Source organism: Gopherus evgoodei, chromosome 9 (genome assembly GCF_007399415.2).
Source record: "Gopherus evgoodei ecotype Sinaloan lineage chromosome 9, rGopEvg1_v1.p, whole genome shotgun sequence".
Classification (NCBI taxonomy): Eukaryota; Metazoa; Chordata; order Testudines; family Testudinidae; genus Gopherus; species Gopherus evgoodei.
The window spans coordinates 21,999,865-22,019,230 of record NC_044330.1 but is presented as its reverse complement, the minus strand read 5'-3'; the positions used below and the strand labels follow the sequence as shown (position 1 = coordinate 22,019,230).

The 19,366-nt window shown below is 41.9% G+C and overlaps 1 long non-coding RNA gene across 1 annotated transcript; it reads left to right on the top strand.

Moving 5' to 3' along the window:
• The first annotated feature begins 949 nt into the window (after positions 1–949).
• Positions 950–18,095, top strand: LOC115657783. The gene is made up of 2 exons (XR_004002056.1): positions 950–1,173; positions 17,423–18,095. It is a non-coding gene; the product is annotated as an uncharacterized LOC115657783 (long non-coding RNA).
• The last annotated feature ends 1,271 nt before the right edge of the window (positions 18,096–19,366 follow it).

The following is a 19,366-nucleotide window of genomic DNA, read 5'->3' as shown; positions in this document are numbered from 1 at the left end:
AATGAAACTGAATGGTAGCAAATATGCCAGTCTTTATTTTAAAACAAATTGAAGGCGTGATTCTGGGAATTACAGATCAGTGTGCCAGAAAAATTGGTTGCAATAATAATCAAAGATAAAATTATGAAATATTAAGGTTAATAAAAAAGTACTGTCAAGGACTGGCAGAGAGACACAGAAGAATACATAGGAATAAATGGTCAATATTCAGGTTGACGAAAAGGAAACAGTGGAGTGCCGCAAAGTTCTGTACTAGGACTGGAATAATAGCTAACTATATGCAATTTGGGTTCTAGTTTCTTCTTCTCTTCCACAATACTACATGGCTGAGTTTCCTGTTTATAATCTAAGGCTGCCTTTCCTTGCATGCAGTATTGCCCTGTGGTATTGAGCATAAGCACTTGAGATAGAGCCTCTCCATTTAAAATGAGTGGGAGCAACAAGTAAGAGAAATGGTTTTTCAAGAGGAGTCCTTTGCTTTGGAATTCATTTTATCTTTATTCTGCCAGAGCCCAAGTTATTTAACCATCTAGGCACAGTAAAAAGCCCACTTTCTTTCCGTATGTGGGGAGGTGGTGTGTTGATGGGTCATCACTGTAAAGAAAACTAATCTGGTGACAATATGGCAGAAGCTTGGGAAAACCATAGAGAAGATCACACACTGACAGTGGAGGTTTAAAAATAAAATAAGAACAGATTTGTGTATCAGAAATCATATGGAGTGAGTACAGGACATTTAGGGGTTCATGCCGAAAGGGTGTTAATCTTGGCAAGCCAGTTGTTCCTTTATGCCTTGCAGTAGGTTCTATCCCTGAAGCTATTCTGAGAACACAGACTCTAAAACAGGTGATAAATTAAGCCCCTTTAGTTAAAAGACAAAACTATAAGAGTGCTAATGCTGCACTTACAGTACTCTGATCTAATAAACTTCCCTGTTTCATATAGGTATCAGTGACTGAAATGATTCAGGAAGACCTATAGTTCTTGAACTTCAGACTCAGATAAGTCTTTCAATATACAACTTGTTTTCTTCCATTCTCTAAGCGTCAGTATTTTCTTTACGCACCCCATTTTTGAGTCTTTAAAAGCCTTCCCTGCTGTTTTCAGGATTTCCAGGCTGCAGCTGACTTGCCTCACAGGATAAATGCACAACTGAATACTGTACAAACACAGGTAAAACCCATGAGCCACTATACTTGTTTCTTTGTCTCTCTCATCACTGATGGGAAGCATCAGTGGAGTATCAGGTCTTTGAACTCCAGAGGCCTCTGGAGAGCTTTGGGATCAGCTATCACGTCTTGATTTCTATTGTTAGAAATTCAGCCTCAGCCATGGCCAGAATGAAGTCTGGGTAAGGCCTAGAACCCTGAGCTTTGGCAACTACCTTATTGGTTTCCCAGAACTAATTGCTTCTGCTTAGTCTGCTATCACTAATTGCCTCAGCATTCTGTTCTCATATATGATCCTTAATCATGGTCTTGTATCTGTCTGTTGTAAGCTCCCCAGGACAGGGACCTTGCTTCCTGTACTCTCATGCTCGACTTCCTCGTAAGGTCTTGTCCATTTCCTTCTTTTTGGGGTCCATCAGAAGTTAATACTCAGTGCTCCCTACCTGTAACTCCAACCTGAGAATCCTAAGGCTAAATAAATATTCTTAGCACCTGACTTTCCCATTAGTTTTATGAGATATTTTGGTTCCAGTTGCTCTTTTCTTTATGCTCTTTCTGCATTCACCATAGCCCTTACACGCCATCCCCAAAGCACCAAAACTCTACGACCCGTCCACCAAATGAGCAGAGAAACTTATGCTCCTTTTTTTTGCCTTAACTTCCTTGCCAGACAACCTCTTTAGCATGGAACTGTTTCTGATCTCTGTGCCTGTTCTGTTCATTCCTGGCTCCTAATACTACTTTTAGCAGCCTGCCTTTACCTGTGTCGTGTCATGAGATAAACATGGGACCTGGCAGGAGAAGGGAACAGAGGCAGTCTTTCCAGTCAAGCAGGGCAAGTAGGAGGTTCCCTGACACTGGGAGGTGTCCCAAACTGGCTTTTTCTCTCCACCCATTTCCTCCTCCAAATCAGAATGCACTCTACAAGATCTCACAAGCACCAGGAAATTGTCTGGCTCTGATGAGTAAAAGCACCTTTTGGACATCCCAGTATTTCAAGGATTAAATGGACTTAAAATAACTAGTAGGGAGGGGAAAACACCTAAATGGTTTAATTACACAGATGCCTCTTAGGAAGCATCATATTGTTTTAGCGAAACATAAGTGAGTAATCAGTGTGTTAGCACGTAGGCCAAACTTATTGAAAATTTATGCAGTTATGATAATAGAACTGTTAGTATGTAGACCAAAGTTCCCTGAAGCTTTGTGTAGTCATGCCAAGAGAGATAATTGCAATTACTAGCAGATGAACTTTGTATTAGTTATGGAATGGAAATATATCTTGGGCAGCAGTCCCCAAACTTTTGAGGGTCACACCTCCCTGCCCCTCTCCAGAGCCAGGGCGGGGGACATGGGCAGGGGCAAGGGGGCTGAGGCTGGGGCTGCAGGGGTGGGACTAGAGTCAGGGCTTGACCCGCAGCCATGGGCCAAGGCTGGGGGCGGGAGCAGTAGTAGGGTTGCAACAGGGCTGTGGTGGGGGCTGGCAGCTGGGTCCATGGCCGGATACGGCTCCACTCCTGGCCCCACCTCACTCCACCCCCAGCCTTGGCCTGAGTGGGAGTGGAGCTGCAGCTAGGGTCCTGCCCCCACCCCTGGCTCCCAGCTGGTTTCAGTGTGGTGTCAGGGCTGGGAGCCAGGGGTGGGGACAGGGCTGGAGCAGAGTTTGGGGTAGGTTGGCCTGGATCTACCCTGCCCCCCCCGAAAGGTACAGCTGCACCCAACACTTTGGGGACTGCTAATCTAAGCCATGACCCATTTTTGCAGTTGCATAAAATGTTCTAACCGCAAAGAACAAAATGACATACACCTCTACCTCAATATAACACTGTCCTCGGGAGCCAAAAAATCTTTCTGTGTTATAGGTGAAACCGCATTATATTGAACTTGCTTTGATACACCAGAGTGCGCAGCCCCGCTCCTCCAGAGCACTGCTTTGCTGCATTATATCTGAATTTGTGTTATATTGGGTAGCGTTATATCGAGGTAGAGGTGTAATTGCTTAAGATGTATTTTATGGGTAAACCACAAACTACAAAAAAGGTAAACAAGTAGGCTATAAAAACCCACAAAATTTTAACCAGTTTGGAACAGACTAAAGTGTGAATCTACCCTCAGAAGGGTGAGTTGTATTAATCTTTTCTTTTTGGTATTTGTGCTGATCTCTTGTTGTTTAATAAACTGATTGAGCCTAGGTATCTGATGTCATGTTAATCAATAATCTAAACCAAACCATCTTACAAAGGCTGCATTTATGCTCTTGGACAGAGAAAATTTACCAAGAGGCTGTAAAGTAAAATGGGAGACACTTTTTTGTAACAAGGAAAGTGTAATATTTGACTTCTGATGTGCTGAATTTTTACCTATTTCTGTTACTTTGTGTAATATGATTTTTAAATTTTGTTTAGACAATAATCCAAACTATAAAAAGCCTTGTTAGGAATGTCAGAACAACTGATATCTTGGAGAGTTACATTGGCATATGTATGTATTTTTTTAAGTACTTCATTTTGTAGGATGAATCATCTTCCTTTGCAAATTTGTTGCCTCTAATTTTGGTTTGAATCAGAAATGTTGACTTAGTAAATGTAGTACTCATGAATGGTAAATGTAGTACTCATGAATGGTGGTAACGTTATTTTGGTATTTTTCCATGATTGGCAAACTGTCATTTAAAAAAAAAAAAGTTTAAGAGAAGCAAGTACCTTTCCCTACTCCAGCACTAAACCTTACAGTTTTTCTTTCATTTTCCTGAATTATTTCAGTGAATGCTTTTGGTTGTGGCCTTCACTGTCTCTGAAGATACTATATTTATTGTAAGCTTAATTGTAATTCCCCCTAGCTCTCAAAAGTTTGGGACCTTTGAGACACAAGTGGGGGAGTGTCATTGTGACAGCTGCTTGCTAATGCCTCCATAATGTTCCATTTCAGTTCTAGTACTCCCTGTTCTGACTTGGCTTTGGTCAGGCCTAGAGTGGGTGGTAGCAGGGATATACATAGGGATAAGTCCTGGAGATAGTAATGTCAGGGACTGATAGCTTGTATGGGAGTTGACAGAAGGGATGAGTGTCATCTCAGGCTCACCCATCCTCATGTAGCTTGTTGCATTCAGTCAAATTAATGTGGTAAATAAGGCTATCTGGGGTGGTGACCAGTGTGAGAGGGGGTTTAATTACTGAGCTAGAGTCTGCGTGCTAAATTAATCCACTGAATCTATTTGGAGTTATACCTTTGAACTATCTGGAAACAAGCTAATGCAGAATGTGGCAGCCCACCACATAGGTGGCGTGTATAACTATAAGGACATTACTCAAATGGTGTGTGACAGCTGATTTTCAGGTGAAGTTTAGAATGTTGATTTTGACCTATAAAGCCCTAAAAGTGGTACCTGGGATACCATCTCTCCAACAGTGGCAGAATGGCATGAGGAATTGGCAAAGCAGATTGAGTTGGAGCCCTACTGCTATAAATAAGAGTTACTGGCAGGGCATTCTCCATCAAAGCTCAAGGACTTGGGTATTTCCCCCATTTTTCTCTGTCTGACTTTGATAACCTTCAGGACATGTTGCAAAGCTCATCTTTGTTCTTAGGCATTTAAAAATTGGAAGAATTGTTGGAGGGGGATTAGCTTGCAAGTGCTCTGGGTCACAGCTAGTAAGTTGTACTGTTGAACTTGTTGGACTGAGGTTCATGTACTCAGCAGTTGGATCTAACAAATATTTATTAAGGCAAGACACTGAGTAGTGATTAATTACTTACAAGCGGGAAGCTCATTAAGAGGATCTTATCACAGTCCCCTCCAGCACCGGATAATGCAATGTCAACATCTCTTTGTTACACAAACTTATTTATAACTTTTTGTTCTCTTTTCTTATACGTATGTATTATGTCTCTTATTTCCATATAGACTCATAGACTCTAGGACTGGAAGGGACCTCAAGAGGTCATCGAGTCCAGTCCCCTACCCTCATGGCAGGACCAAATACTGTCTAGACCATCCCTAATAGACATTTATCTAACCTACTCTTAAATATCTCCAGAGATGGAGATTCCACAACTTCCCTAGGCAATCTATTCCAGTGTTTAACTACCCTGACAGTTAGGAACTTTTTCCTAATGTCCAACCTAAATCTCCCTTGCTGCAGTTTAAGCCCATTGCTTCTTGTTCTATCATTGGAGGCTAAGGTGAATAAGTTTTCTCCCTCCTCCTGATGACACCCTTTTAGATACCTGAAAACTGCTATCATGTCCCCTCTCAGTCTTCTCTTTTCCAAACTAAACAAACCCAATTCCTTCAGCCTTCCTTCATAGGTCATGTTCTCAAGACCTTTAATCATTCTTGTTGCTCTTCTCTGGACCCTCTCCAATTTCTCCACATCTTTCTTGAAATGCGGTGCCCAGAACTGGACACAATACTCCAGTTGAGGCCTAACCAGCGCAGAGTAGAGCAGAAGAATGACTTCTCGTGTCTTGTTTACAACACACCTGTTAATGCATCCCAGAATCATGTTTGCTTTTTTTGCAACAGTATCACACTGTTGACTCATATTAAGCTTGTGGTCCACTATGACCCCTAGATCTCTTTCTGCCATACTCCTTCCTAGACAGTCTCTTCCCATTCTGTATGTGTGAAACTGATTGTTCCTTCCTAGGTGGAGCACTTTGCATTTTATCTTTATTGAACTTCATCCTGTTTACCTCAGACCATTTCTCCAATTTGTCCAGATCATTTTGAATTTTGACCCTGTCCTCCAAAGCAGTTGCAATCCCTCCCAGTTTGGTATTGTCCGCAAACTTAATAAGCGTACTTTCTATGCCAACATCTAAATCGTTGATGAAGATATTGAACAGAACCGGTCCCAAAACAGACCCCTGCGGAACCCCACTTGTTATACCTTTCCAGCAGGATTGGGAGCCATTAACAACTACTCTCTGAGTACGGTTATCCAGCCAGTTATGCACCCACCTTATAGTAGCCCCATCTAAATTGTACTTTCCTAGTTTATCTATAAGAATATCATGAGAGACCGTATCAAATGCCTTACTAAAGTCTAGGTATATCACATCCACTGCTTCTCCCTTATCCACAAGGCTCATTATCCTATCAAAGAACACTATCAGATTAGTTTGACACGATTTGTTCTTTACAAATCCATGCTGGCTATTCCCTATCACCTTAACACCTTCCAAGTGTTTGCAGATGATTTCTTTGATTACCTGCTCCATTATCTTCCCTGGCACAGAAGTTAAACTAACTGGTCTGTAGTTTCCTGGATTGTTTTTATTTCCCTTTTTATAGATGGGCACTATATTTGCCCCCTTCCAGTCTTCTGGAATCTCCCCCGTCTCCCATGATTTCCCAAAGATAATAGCTAGAGGCTCAGATACCTCTTCTATTAACTCCTTGAGTATTCTAGGATGCATTTCATCAGGCCCTGGTGACTTGCAGGCATCTAACTTTTCTAAGTGATTTTTTACTTGCTCTTTTTTTATTTTATCTTCTAAACCTACCCTCTTCCCGTAAGCATTCACTATACTAGACATTCCTTCAGACTTCTCAGTGAAGACCGAAACAAAGAAGTCATTAAGCATCTCCGCCATTTCCAAGTCTCCTGTTACTGTTTCCCCCTCCTCATTGAGCAGTGGGCCTACCCTGCCCTTAGTCTTCCTCTTGCTTCTAATGTATTGATAAAAAGTCTTCTTGTTTCCCTTTACTCCCATAGCTAGTTTGAGTTCATTCTGTGCCTTTGCTTTTCTAATCTTGCCTCTGCATTCCTGTGTTATTTGCCTATATTCATCCTTTGTGATCTGACCTAGTTTCCATTTTTTATATGACGCCTTTTTATTTTGTAGGTCACGCAAGATCTCAAGGGTAAGCCAAGGTGTTCTTTTGCCACACTTTCTATCTTTCCTAACCATCGGAATAACTTGCTTTTGGGCCCTTAATAGCGTCCCTTTGAAAAACTGCCAACTTTCCTCAGTTGTTTTTCCCCTCAGTCTTAATTCCCATGGGACCTTACCTATCAGCTCTCTGAGCTTACCAAAATCCGCCTTCCTGAAATCCATTGTCTCTATTCTGCTGTACTCCCTTCTACCCTTCCTTAGAATTGCAAATTCTATGATTTCATGATCACTTTCACCCAAGCTTCCTTCTACTTTCAAATTCTCAACAAGTTCCTCCCTATTTGTTAAAATCAAGTCTAGAATAGCTTCCCCCCAGTAGCTTTTTCAACTTTCTGAAATAAAAAGTTGTCTGCAATGCAGTCCAGGAACTTATTGGATAGTCTGTGCCCCGCGGTGTTATTTTCCCAACATATATCTGGATAGTTGAAGTCCCCCATCACCACCAAATCTTGGGCTTTGGATGATTTTGTTAGTTGTTTGAAAAAAGCCTCATCCACCTCTTCCACCTGATTAGGGGGCCTGTAGTAGACTCCCAGCACGACATCACCTGTGTTTTTTACCCCTTTTAGCCTAACCCAGAGACTCTCCACACTTCCGTCTCCTATGTCCATCTCCACCTCAGTCCAAGTGTGTACATTTTTATATATAAGGCAACACCGCCTCCCTTTTTCCCCTGTCTATCCTTCCTGAGCAAACTATACCCATCCACACCAACAGTCCAGTCGTGTGTATTATCCCACCAAGTTTCAGTAATGCCAATAATATCCTAGTTGTATTTATTTATTAGCACTTCCAGTTCTTCCTGCTTATTACCCATACTTCTTGCATTTGTATATAGGCATCTAAGATACTGGTTTGATCTTGCCTCCCAGCTTTGCCCTGACCCTCCTTCCTCTCTGCCATTATAGCCCGTGCTCCCTCCTGTTTCCAACCCATCTCCCAGGTCTTGTTCCCCACTTACCTGTGGGCTTCGCTCACCTGTCCCCATCGAACCTAGTTTAAAGCCCTCCTTACTAGTTTAGCCAGTCTGTGCGCAAATAAGGCCTTTCCCCTCTTCGAAAGGTGAACGCCATCTGTTCCTAGCAGTCCTTCCTCGAATAGCATCCCGTGGTCGAGGAAGCCAAAGCCCTCCTGGCGACACCATCTTCGCAGCCAGGCATTCACCTCCACAATGCATCTGTCTCTGCCCGGACCCCTACCTTCAACAGGAAGAAACAAAGAGAATACCACCTGCGCTCCAAACTCCTTAACCCGTACTCCCAGAGCCCTGTAGTCACTCTTGATCTGCTCAGTGTCACACCTCGCAGTATCATTTGTGCCCACATGGATGAGTAGCATGGGGTAGTAGTCAGAAGGCCGGATAATCCTCGACAATGCCTCTGTAACATCTCGGATACGGGCCCCTGGCAGGCAGCATACCTCCCGGGATGAATATAATTTTCCTCCCCCTGTCAGTACAGGGTTAGTTTCAGTTCAGACTGGTCTTTTCTAGCTTTTTAGTTACTGTATCTTTTTTTGTTCTCACAGGCATGATTACACTTCAATTTCTTATACAGTTCTACTTATACTTACACTGTTAAATGTTATTAGAACATACTTGAAATCCACAGTAGGCTTCTGTCCAGGCCTAAATATACCTTTGCTCTCAGCAGCACTGGCTGGTTTGATGTATTTTAGTTATGTCAGTGGCACCTAAATAAATGTGTTTGCGGCTGGGGAGGAAAGTGGCCTGGTCTAAAGAGGTAGATGAGAGTTGTTTCCAGAGTGGATCCGGGTGCATCCCTCCACAGCTTGAAAGCTCCACAGAACAATTTTTAAACCTTATTAAAACTTAAGTAAACTGCCAGACAAAAGAATTCCTGCTAGCTTGCATCAGTCATTGCATGATCTTTCCTTCCTGTTCTGAGTAGACATCCAGTGTCACTATTGCATATTTGCCCTCAGATGACTTCAGGCTTCATCCTCCTTACTCATTTGATTACCTTTCATCATGTAATGTAGAAATGAGATTGTTTTTCTTGAATGTATTTAGCACTCCGAGTCTTCTATGTTTCAAAACAGAAATGGGTTAGAGGACTATAAATGTCTCCAAATGATTGGAAGGATTTGGGGTGATATCCCTGCTTTTGATAGTGTCATCCTCCTCTCTGGATATTTCATGTCGGATTGTTTGGTTTTTGTTTTTTTAAATGTGTGGCGCATAAATGCTTCAAAATTGCCTTCAAAATGCACTTAGGGATAGTTTTTTGTTTTTTTTTTTTCCCTAAAAGATCTCGGTTCTCACTGAGTTGGGGACTACTTTTCGTTTTAGAAAGCGGAGGAAGAAACCAGGAGGGCAGCTGTTTTTAGACTTGATTCTGGCCAACAGGAAATTGTGAATCTGAAGGTGGAAGGCAATTTGAAATGATTTGATTTCATGATTCTGAGGAAAGGAAGGAGTCAGTGCAACAGAATAAGGACAATGGACTTCAAAAAAGCAGACTTTAGCAAACAACCTTAACTAAGGTCCCATGGGAAGAAAATATAAGGAATGAAGGAGTTCAGGAGAGTTTGTCAAAGTGGCAATATTAAAAGCGCAATTGCAGGCTATCCTGATGCTAAGGAAAGATAGGAAGAATAGTAAGAGGCCAATATAGCTTCATCAGGAGCTCTTTAATTACCTGAATCAAAAATAAATCCTACAAAAAGTGGAAACATGGACAAATTGCTAAGGAGGAGTACAGAAGAATAGCACAAGCATGTAGGGACAGATTCAGAAAGGCTAAGGCTGAACTAACGATTAGCAATTACATTCAAGACTTCATGAAGGAGAGGCGCGGTCCCAGAGGACTGGAGAAGGGCAAAAATAGTACCTATTGTTAAAAGGGGAACAGGGAGGACCCAAGTAATTATTGACCAGTCAACCTAATTTTGAAACATGGAAAGATACTGGAACATATTATTAGTCATTTGGTAAGCACCTGGAGGATAATAGGTTTATTAGGAGTAGTCAGCACGGATTTGTCCAAAACAAATAATGCCATGCCAACCTAATTTCGTCCTTTGACAGTTACTGGCCTAGTGGTGGAGGGAAAGCAATAGACATGATCTATCCTGATTTTTAGTAGGGCGTTTGATACAATCTGCTGTGACCTTCTCCTAAGCAAACCAGGGAAATGTGGTCTAGAAGAAATTACTATAAAGTGGGTGCACAACTGGTTGAATGACTATTTAAAGTATTATTATCAATGGTTTGCTGTTAAACTGGCAGGGCGTCCCGCAGGGCTCAGTCCTGTGTCTAATACTTGTCAATATTTTCATTAATGACTTTGATAATGGAGTGGAGAATATGCCTATGAAATTTGTGGAAAACATCAAGCTGGAACAGGTTGCAAACAATTTGGAGAACTGGATTAGAGTTCAAAGTGACCATGACAAATTGAAAAATTGGTCTGAGAGCAATAAAATTAAATTTAATAAAGAGAAGTGCAAAGTAATAGCTTAAGAAAGAAAAATCAAATGCACAGCTACGCAGGGGGGAATAACTGGCTAGGTGGTGGTATTGCTGACAAGGATTGGAGGGATATAGTGGATAACAAATTGAGTCAACTATCATGCAGTTATGAAAAAGGCTAGTGTCATTTCGGAGTGTATTAACAAGAGTGTAGAGTGTAAGACGTGGGAGGTAATTGTTCTGCTCTGTTTGGTGCCGGTGAAGTCTCAGCTAGAGTACTGGGTCCAATTCTGGGTGCCACGCTTTAGGAAAGATGTGGACAAATTGAAGGGAGTCCAGAGAAGAGCAACAAAATGATCGTAGTTCAGGTTTTCTAAACCTTTTAAGAAAGATTAAAAAAAACTGGGCACATGTTTAGTCTTGGGAAAAGAAGACTGAGGAGGTGACCTGACATTTGACAGAATTAAGGGCTGTTAAAAAGAAGATGATGATCACTTGTTTGTCCACTGAAGGTAGGAGAAGAAATAATGGGCTTAATCTGCAGCAAAGGAGAATTAGGTTAGATATTCAGAAAAACTTGCTGGGTCATTATCCAAGACTGCTATAACATGAAATATATGGCAGAATGCGGGTAAAACAGAGCAGGAGACATACAGTTCTCCCCCAAGGAATTCAAGTCACAAATTTAATTAACACTTTTTTTTTTTTTTTTTTACAAGTGTCATCAGCATGGAAATATGTCTTCTGGAATGGTGGCCAAAGCATGAAATGCTAAACATTCATATGCCCTATCTGGCATGTAAATACCCTGCAATGCCGGCTACAAAAGTGCCATGCGAATGCCTGTTCTCACTTTCAGGTGACAATGTAAATAAGAAGCAGGCAGCAGTATCTCCCATGAATCTAAACAAACTTGTTTGTCTTAGCAATTGGCTGAACAAGAACTAGGACTGAATGGACTTGTAAGTGCTAAAGTTTTACATTGTTCTGTTTCTGAGTGCAGTTATGTAACAAAAAAAATCTACATTTCTAAATTTCACTTTCGGGGCTGGGATTGAGAGGTTTGGAGTGCAGGAGGGAGATCAGGGCTGTGGCAGGGGATGTGGGGGAGCTCAGGGGTGCAGGCTGCAGGCGGTGCTTACCGCAAACAGCTCCTGGAATCATGTCCCCCCCTCCCGCTGCGAGGTGCAGCCAGGCCTGCGCGTACTACGTAGGAGCCGGAGGGGAGTCATGCTGGCTGCTTCCTGGGAGCCGCATGCAGCGAAGCAATCCCCAACCCCGCTTTCCAGCTGGAGTGCGGGAACAGGGCAAATGCCAGACCCTGCTCCCTGGCTGGAGCAGAGGGACTGATTAAATGGTCTGACGGGCCAGATGTGGCCTGTGGGCTGTTGTTTGCCCACCCCTGTTCTAGACAGTGCAGTGAGCATGGGCTTCAGAAGTTCAGGTGAACTTTTATGTAACTGACCCATCTGAAATTTATCCTGCCTGCACAGTTCTTCCTTCCTTTTCTTTTTCCTGTGGGTAGTATTTATTTAGAAAGCATCTTGCTGGCAATAACTCTAGATCTGAAATTGAGTGGTAGTCGAATTCTTATTTTTCCCCAAGGAAGACTTCTGGCATGAACAGGATTTTAATTTTTCCACCTGAAGGACTTTATTGAGCCTAAATGAAAAAGAGGTACTTAGTGAGTAGCCATTTAACTTCTGAATTCCAGATATTTGAATGTTTGTTTTGCTTTTTTCTTCAATTTATACTTGCTGAATGTTGGAAAGGACTTATTGTGGCTGCTATAATAGCAGGCTGGAGTCCTTCTACACACAGCCCTGAACCACAGTTCTTCATGTGTGTCCAAGTGAAAGAAGGATTCTAGGAACACTGCAACACCTTCAAGCTGTATGACCTTTGATACCCTTTCCTGCTCCCACCCCGCTACTGACAGTATGGCTAGATTGCCCTACTCCATGGCTTTTTCTGTCTGAATGTGCTGTGTAGAGGAGCTGCTCCATAATTCCCCCCCCCCTTTCCTGTCAGTTTTGCAATGCTCTACTTGTGCTTGGAGGCTGTTAGCAGATATGCAGTAAGCCAGTGGGATGCTCTCGTATTGCTGCCTATGCCTAGTTCCACACTTTTGCTTCCCTCCATGCCATTTAATTCAGTGGAGCATAAATAGGGGTCACTGTGACTGTAGCCTGCACATATCTCAAATGTCTCTCATCTCCTACCATAATAACAAAGTAAAACAATGCAGCAGTTTTTTCCAAATATGGTCAGAACTTACAGAAAACAACCATATAAATCATAATATTCTGCATGTCACTTAACTTTAAGAAGCGCCTAGTTCACAGTTAGCATTTGAGGAGCGTATTAAGCATCCCATAACTTCCCACTACATTCCTCCGAGCCTACCCTGTTCCAGGCTTATGTAAATCAATGTTGATCCCCAGAGCAGTGATTAATTTTGGTTCCACACGTGGGACACTAGGGAGGAGAAGCTTCAGTTCCTTACTGTGAATGGAAAAAATGGTGAGGTTGGTGGAAGATCATAGATTATTAGGGTTGGAAGGGACTTCAGGAGGTCATCTAGTCCAACTCCCTGCTCAAAGCAGGACCACCCTCCCTAGAAATAACGTGCTGTCTAGGAAAAGCCTTTTGCTGCTGTACAGAGCCACAGCAAAACTGCAGTACTGCTTCCCTGCAGGGGATTGGACTCTTAAGGTCCCTTCCAGTCCTACAATTATGTGATTCCCCAAACATAAAAAACATATTGGCCTTGATGGAAATTTTTTGACCAGTTTTAATAGTTTCAGGCTGTGTGAAGTAAGGAATGGAATGGAGAAGAATAGACTGCAACTTTTAAAACATTGCTTGGGGCATATCAACTGAAGACAGAGCCTTTATTAGTTTGTGGAAATGGTTTGGCTGTAGGCAGATCTGCTGTATAAAATGTGATTATGAACCTGGACAGATTTCAGTATAATCTCTTTTAATCAAGATGCCTCAGATCTCAGTGCTACATAAGTGGGTTTGTGTTTTTTAAACGGCAACTTTACGGTCATCTTCTTGCTCCTAATCTTGCCAATATATTGTCTCAAGTGTTTGCTCCTATTTTAGAATCTCTGCATCAGGGTGGCTAGGGTAGGCAGGAGGACATAGAGAGACAGACAGGCTTGAAGTACTGTCTCAAAAGGAGGTTTGCAGGAGGCATTGGCTTCCACCTGGGGCTTTGTAGCAGCACAGTAATTCTCTATTCTTGATTAATTGGCTGAAAATTAAAAACTTGATTTGAAAATGGTGCTATGGTGCCTCTGTATGGCTCTTCAGTTGCTGTACAGTTCCAAAACTCTGCATTGCAAATGCATTATTTGACTTGAACAGCATGGGTACATACTTGACAAGTACTATCCCGAAGTCTTACAGGAGCAGAGCTCTGAACTTTGAGACTCAAAATTGGGGAAAAGCACTGTTTGTGGCAAGCCTCCACTGCTTCCTTTAAGGCAGTGGTTTTCAACCTGTGGTCTGTGGACCCCATGAGATCTGCAGACTATTTCTAAGATTTCCAGTGGGGTCCACACCTCCATTTGAAATTTTTTAGCAGTCCGCAAATGAAAAAAGGCTGAAAACCAGTGCTCTAAGTAAGGCAATATCCCTGTTCTTTCTCAGCCTGCATGTGGTCCCGATTTTGTGCAGGTTATCAAATTAAAATTGTTGCAGAACCTGTCACACAAACTGGGTGCCTTGGTTGCAGAGATTGAAATTAATGTTGTTGCATAATATATGGAATCTTGTGCAGAGGTGAGCTTTTAGCAATGATGAGGAAGGGTGGGGCAGTTGAAACACCATGTCGTAATTCAGTAACCAAGATCAGTGTTGACACTTCTCAATTCAGTTAGTAGATCAGCAACATAAGGCAGGAGCATTAGGGAGCATCACTTGTCCAGATTTATCATACACCCAGGAGAGGAGTGAGTGTTTTGTTTTTTGTATGGAATGTGTACTACCTTTTTTTGCAATATTAAAAAACATTTCTTAAGGGAGAGACAACCTCCTTTCTTAAAAGTAGTTTGTAGCGATTAAGTTGCTTTAATGCGGGATTTTAGCATAACTGGGTTTTTAATATAAATTGTATGTAATGTACAGCAAGGTGAATGTTTCATTAATGATAGTACTGAGCAATTCTATATCTTTGTACGTGATGAAGGCACTGTACATACACTAACTAGTGAAACCTCTCTGTGAGGCAGGTAGCTGAATAATACTAACTTCATTTCATAGAATAGAAAACTTGGGCAAAAGTTTTAAGTGCATGATCTGGTATTTCCTTCTAGCCTTAAACTCTGTGACAGTGATTTGTCCAAATCCACAAAAGCTTGGGCTTAATTACTCAGTTAAATTTGTCTTGTAATAACTCATAACTTTTTTTAAGTTCCTGGAAAAAAATGTTTTAATTTAAAGAATAATAATAAAAAAAAAAATAGGGTGGTGGTGGTGGGTTTAAAATCCTGGCCCATTGAGATCAGTGGGGCCAGGAACTCACTCTAGATATTTGTATTATATTTTTAAAAAAATCAATGTTCCAACTAAAAACAAAGTAAAGTAATATGCTTTCAGTCTTCTTTGTTTTCCTTCTAAGTTTTTTTTTTTATGGCAAGTATAATGTACCTATTTGAACTGGGTTAGTGTGGTACTTATTGTCTAGAAAAGACAGGAGGCCGTGAGACAACTGAAATGATAGCACTTCTATTCAAACCCCTCTGGTGACCCCACTGTGTTGGTATATAATGCAGCATGCTGTGTGATATGTTCCAGGAAGAGAATAGAGTAGATGAGAGAACAAATGTACAATACTTCCTAAAATACCTACTTAATAGACTTGTAAAGTGTTCATCTCATCTGACAGGCTCCCTGGGTTTTGGGTATTGGTGTCTGATTTGCCTAGTCAGTGTATTATTATTATTTTTCTCGTTAATCCCTTTGCTCTCATTGGTTTTTGTATAATGAATTTTCAGACTGTGTGCCAGCAATTAAGTTACTCTGCTCGAGTCAGCCTCCAAAATTCACATGAAAGAGAAGGCAGGACAGTGAGTGAGGAGATGGAGGAATTTATGCATTGCAACAAAAATGCACAAAAATTGCAATGAAATTTTTGGGCATTTTTGTCAATTTCCCTTGGGTTTGGTCTACTATAATGTAGAACAAAATAATAAAAAAATAAATTACTGGAGGAGGTAGGCAAAGCTCCTAATTTGATTGGATTAGATTGTGAACCTTCTCCTTTCCTTTATGACCACACAAAGGGGGAAGCGTGAATGGAAATGTAATTCCTCTCGGACTCCCCTCTGATGTCCTCAGTGACTGTGCCAGAAGAAGACTGTCAAATACCCTTCCCAAAGGACTTCAGTCAACTTGACTCCCTTCCATTTGTCCCTGGGAAAATGAAATGCACTGAGGGGGATGTCTCCTGAAAGCATTTTGAGGTTTGGTGCCTCATGGGAGCTTGTGAAGTCCCCAGATCTTCCTTCTTCCAGTTTTGATTGCCTGCAGAAGTCCCAGGTTTCCCAGGGTCTGGTGGATCCTGCAGCCATTCTGGGCTCCCAGTCTGGCCTTGATTACTATATTTCTCCCTCTGAACTTTTAGCATTGAGAGGAACTGCTTTGGATCTTAGCAGAATCTTTAAGTCCGTGGCTCACAATGACTTGCTATGGTTCAGAGCTGCTCCTGTAGATCGTGACATAATCCTCCAGGAGGTACAGCTGGAGTGTGACTCAACTATGGGGCTTGGGGAGAAGTTAGGGAATACTTCTAGGGAAGTTGACATGTTGAGTCTCCCTGAAGAGCGAGGGATCACACAATCCTCCCATTTAGCTCAGAATTTCAGACAGAAGAGGCACAACAGGTACCTTGATATGAGATGGGGTGTGAGACTAGCCATGCTCATTTTTGGATGGCTTCTCCTCTTTCTTGCTCTAGTCCAGAGGTGGCCAACCTGAGCCTGAGAAGGAGCCAGAATTTACCAAAGTACATTGCCAAAGAGCAACAGTAATACATCAGCAGCCCCTCTACCAGATCTCCCCCCAATCTACTGATCAGCACTTCTCCCTCCGTCCCTCCCTCCCTGCACCTCCCGATCAGCTGTTTTGTGGTGTGCAGGAGGCTTCGGGGATGGGGAGGAGTGAGGGCAAGACAAGCTCAGGGGAGGGGGTGGAGTGGGAGCAGGGTCTGTGGCAGAGCCAGGGGTTGAGTGGGGGGCACCCCCCAGCACACTGAAAAGTTGGCTCCTGTAGCTCCAGCCAGGGGCAGCTCTAGACATTTTGCCACCCCAAGCACGGAGGGTCCGCGGGTCCCGCAGCTTCGGCGGACCTCCCGCAGGCACGCCTGCGGGAGGTCCGCCGAAGCCGCGGGACCCGCGGACCCTCCTCAGGCAAGCCGCTGAAGACACCCTGCCCGCCACCCTAGCGGCGACCGGCAGAGCTCCCCCCGCGGCTTGCCGCCCCAGGCACACACTTGGAGCGCTGGTGCCTGGAGCCACCCTTGGCTCCAGCCCTGGAGTTAGTGCCTATACAAGGAGCTGCATATTAACTTCTGAAGAGCTGCATGTGGCTCCAGAGCCACAGGTTATCCACCCCTGCTCTAGTCTCTTAGCATCTGATCAACTCTTCACATATCAGAATGTGTCTTTAGTTCTAGGATTTTCACAAAGGTGATATTATCACTGTGGTTTATGTTCAGTTGCAATATGTGACTGACTGAGTGCTTCATTCTTTGAATATGTCTTTCAGTCTTCACAGTTGTGTGAAACAATTACAGCACACAGAGCTGTACATGGCATGGCTTTTCACTGAATCATACTTACTTTTACTTTATCCAAAACTTTTTACTTTGTCTTTTCCCCTGCTGACTTTCCTTTTTTTGTTCTAATAGGTCAAACTTCCTGAAGCTGGTAAAAAATGAAGATGGCTGTTAAACGTTTGATGACCTATCTCTATTGGCTATACTATCAGTATAAACTGATCACCTGTAGTGAACTCATGGTACCCAGTGAACTATTGATCTTCTACACTGTTGTTGTTCCTATGCTTGCGGTGATTGTGTACATGGTTTACATCTTTATCGCTATGCAGATCAATCTGGCTTTCCAGTTTTTCTTATTTGTCTTTGGAATCGAACCTGAAAGTACTGTTTCTATTACAAAGTAGCCTAGCTACCATCATGGTGGCTTTTTGATCCTGCACGCTGTTCTCATAAAGCTATGTATTTGTTTAGAAGCAGTTTGAGGTTTACGCAAACACTGCTTTTTGTGTGTGTAAAATCTGCTTAAATAGGAATTATACAGAAGATAAAACCAACCTTTATTCTGTAATGGACACTTCATCCTAGATGTATTACTTACTAAATATTCTACTTGTTCACCTTAAGAATAGTGTTCATATACAATATTTTAGATATACTGAAATGGGATAAATTAATTATCTAATCGTTATACATTAGAGCTGGTAAAAATATTTCAATATTTGGTGGAAAAATTGTGGAAAACAAGATTTTACATTTTCATGAATGCTTTTTGACCAGCTTTATTAAACATACAGAGATCTTACTCTTTATCATAGTGGGTAATGTCTAATGTAGAATGACTTACTTTTTCTAGTTAAGATCTACATACATTCTTGAGCAGGAATTTAATTCTAATTGTTTATATGAAAATGTTTGGAGAAAAACAGCATAAAATATTTATCAAAAGTGTAAGGGAGGAAGAAAATTGTAAGGTATTGTTTCAAGGCAGGCCATTAACTTGCTATATATAACTTCTGCTTCTGTAGAGAATATAACTGTTACTACTTTACAAATCATGTAAAATATTTGTCATGATTTATGATGTCTCTTCCATGGACCTGGCTTATAGTATAAAAAATGTGAATCCAGTGCAGCATGACCTGAACATTGCCAGTAAAATCCTGGCCCTACTGAGGTCAATAGCAAAACTTTCATTGACTTAAAATGGGCCAGGATTTTACCCCTAAAGTATATGGATCATTTCTGGTAATGTGCTCATTCATAAAACTGGTAGATCCAAGACATAAAGAAAATTACCTAAAAACTGCTCAAAAATGAGAAGTCAAGAATAAATATGCAGCTGGGTTTACTATGGCTTTATTACAGTCTGAGCAGTGGTGGCCACTATATGTAAGATTAAGGTTGCATAATAGTTTTAGTTCAACCCCTCCCCCCCACTCTCTTTTCCTTGGCTGATAACTTTATAGATTTCCTATGTTGGGTGTCTCTGAAGGTGAATTGCTTTGGAAAGTTTCAGAAAAATGGTTCAACTGCTACCTGTTGTTTGTTGGTTTGAATATTGACTTTTTTTTAAAGAGCCTTCTAAAAATGGTGAGAGATTTGGCATTGGAAAAAACTCTGTAAATTCAAAATGACTTTAGTGTTGGAGAAAGAATTCGTTTGGATTTCACAGATATTTGGCCTGGGAAATAGTGTGCTGTACATGCATAGTACATCTTGTATGTTTTGTTACTAAGCTTGTAAAGTGTGTATCCAAGGAAAGCAGGGTGCATGGCTGACTTAGCTGTGTACTGGAAAATGTACGTAAAATGAATATCACTCAGCTGCTGCGCATAGGAGGAACACTACAAAGAAATCACTCTCCTTTCTTTTTTGAAGACCTTTATAGGGATACAGACCAAGTCTAAAAGTCTGGTGGCATAGACCTATCATTTATATTTGTGTTACGATAGTGCCTGGAGGCCCCCATCCTGATCAAGGCCCCATTGTGGTATGTGTTGTAGAAATATAATGTGACACAATCTGTGCCCCAAAGAGCTTACTGTCTAAATGGACAAGAAATAGGCTGTAGGA